Source organism: Chiloscyllium plagiosum, chromosome 16 (genome assembly GCF_004010195.1).
Source record: "Chiloscyllium plagiosum isolate BGI_BamShark_2017 chromosome 16, ASM401019v2, whole genome shotgun sequence".
In the NCBI taxonomy this organism is placed as follows: domain Eukaryota; kingdom Metazoa; phylum Chordata; class Chondrichthyes; order Orectolobiformes; family Hemiscylliidae; genus Chiloscyllium; species Chiloscyllium plagiosum.
Window position 1 is genome coordinate 58,565,787 of NC_057725.1, and position 2,484 is coordinate 58,568,270.

A 2,484-nucleotide genomic window follows, 5' to 3' on the forward strand; every position below is an offset into this window, starting at 1 on the left:
GGGGCCCTGGGTGTTTTCTGGCTGTTTTCCACCCCCCCCCCCCCCCCCCCCCTGTGTTACAGCACCCACGTGTGTGACTGTACTGTGTACTCCCATTGGGGTCAGGATTGTGAGCTCAGTGTCAAGTTGAGGCAGACTCCTGGGGAGTGAACGCTGGGTTCCTGGTTGATTGTTTGCATTTGTGGAGCATTTTTCTAGTCAGTCACGATTAAATATTAAGGAACAGGCTGGAACTGGACAGAGGAGGTCACTGAGTGTTCTCGAGTTGGGATTTGTCATTTTGGATGTTAGGGAGCATTGATACTGGATCGATTTGGTTCATCGATAAGAGGCTGGGAGGTCGCCTATGATTTGGGTAACTCTGTCTTTGAAAGTCTGTAATACGTTTTTTTTAGATTTTAGATTAGATTAGATGGGCTACATCGACTTTTCCCTTCCAATTGCCTCTGTTATGAACCCAAACTCAAGGCTTGTCATTGGTATTGACTTCAACCTGGGCCTGCTCTGTGATTCCATTGAGAATCATAGACTCATAGAGAGATGTACAGCAGGGAAACAGACCCTTCACTCCAACTCGCTCATGCCGACCAGATATCCTATATAAATCTACTCCCATTTGCCAGCAGTTGACCCATAAGGTGAGTAGCCAAGCTCTTTTCCCTGGGGTGGGGGGAGTCCAGAACTAGAGGGGCATAGGTTTAGGGCGAGAGGGGAAAGATATAAAAGAGACCTAAGGGGCAACTTTTTCACACAGAGGGTGGTACGTGTATGAAATGAGCTGCCAGAGGAAGTGGTGGAGGCTGGTACAATTGCAACATTTAAGAGGCATTTGGATGGGTATATGAACAGGAAGGGTTTGGAGGGACATGGGCCGGGTGCTGGCAGGTGGGACTAGATTGGGTTCTGCATATTCATTCCTTCCAAACAGAGAAATATCAATGACTGAGTAAGTTTAAGACCATTTAAATGGTCATTTGATAAGCACATGGATGAGAATGGAATAGTGCGGGTTAGATGGGCTTCAAATTGGTTTCACAGGACAGCACGACATTGAGGGCCGAAGGGCCTGCCCCGCTCTGTAATGTTCTATGGTAACTGGTCAGCATGGACAGGTTGGACTGAAGGGTGTGTTTCTGTGCCGTCCATCTCTCTGACTCTACCTTACCCCTATCTGCCGGACCATCTCCCTCTCCCGTCCTGCTATTATTCGATTTTGCCGGTCGTCTGGGCCCTGCCTTGTCAGCAGCAGCAGCTCTGGGGAATGAAGTGGGTGGACAACGCAGAGGGGAGCCTGGCTCCTTCACAAACTCTTCGTTCCCAAGCTGTCAGAGGGCGGTGGGGTGGACTGGCCGGTGGCCCACGGTCAGTGCTCCTGCCCCTGCCGGCTGAGAGAGGGTCGCCCTGGCATGTCAGTCTCCCACGCCGATTGGCGCGAGGACGTGCGGTGCTGGTGAGCGTGAAAAGATGCGTGGTCAGTGAGCTGAGGCGAGGCTCAGGTGTTATCTGGCTTCGTGCGTCACCTTGTCACGGTGACGCCGAGGGGCTCGAAGACATGCGCAACTACGTCCAGGGGGGAACCCGTTTGAACAGTGTTCACTGATAATGAGGGACAGGTACAATGGAGGTGAGAAACTCTGTTTAATCTGCAAATGAATAATAACAATTGGACTCTAGCCTCTGGCAAACATCCTAGTGCCGTCCACACCCAGGTGTGACTGAGCCCAGGCTCAGCTGAGCACACCCTCGCTGTGTTCAGCAGGTCCTGCCTTCCCGGTCAGGCAGCTGCTCGACAGGAAATATCCTCAAGCCGGATCCTCACTCTGGAGAGATCCTGCTCGCTCCCTCTGGCCTCCGGAGGCAGGCGCTGTGAACGGTTTAACTGTTCTCTGTCCGAATCCAGCAATGCCTGATGGACTGGGTGTCAGGAGCGTCAGAGGCTGGGAGGAATCCCTCACCCATGGCACCGTGGCTCAGAGACTGGTCAGGCTAAAGGTGCCCACCCATGCCAGCCCTGGGTCACAGCGCCTTACCAAAATGAGGGGACACACTCCCCAAACACCACCCCCCCCGCCACCCACAACGTCACACTCGGTTGGATAAATCCCAATGACTTCAGTATCTCAGTGAAGGACAGCCCGCACACTCGATCAGGGCCAGTGAAGTGAGTTTGATTCAGCGTGGTCATTGTGTTGTACAGTAAGGGACACAATGCCAGCGCGATGGCCTGTTCTCACTGATGGCGGGTTGGGGATGGGGTGTTCAACAAGCAGCCAGAGCATTCCCACTTACTCACTCAGTCCCATGGGACACTCTGCCATGACCTCACAGGGCGGCTTCATGGCTTGGAACGGATCACCGCATCATCTGGGGGGGATCCTGGGGATATGACTTGTTCTTTTTAGGAAGGTCCGAACTGAGGAGATGGGAATCTGACTGAGTGGCTGCTTTCTTTTGTGTGTGTCTCTCTGTAGTGTGTGTGTGTGT

General features: G+C 52.9%; 1 protein-coding gene across 1 annotated transcript in view; it reads left to right on the top strand.

The window, feature by feature from the left end:
- The window catches only part of creb3l1 (cAMP responsive element binding protein 3-like 1), a 118,146-nt gene that overhangs the window by 68,848 nt on the left and 46,814 nt on the right, over positions 1-2,484 (top strand). The window lies entirely within an intron of this gene.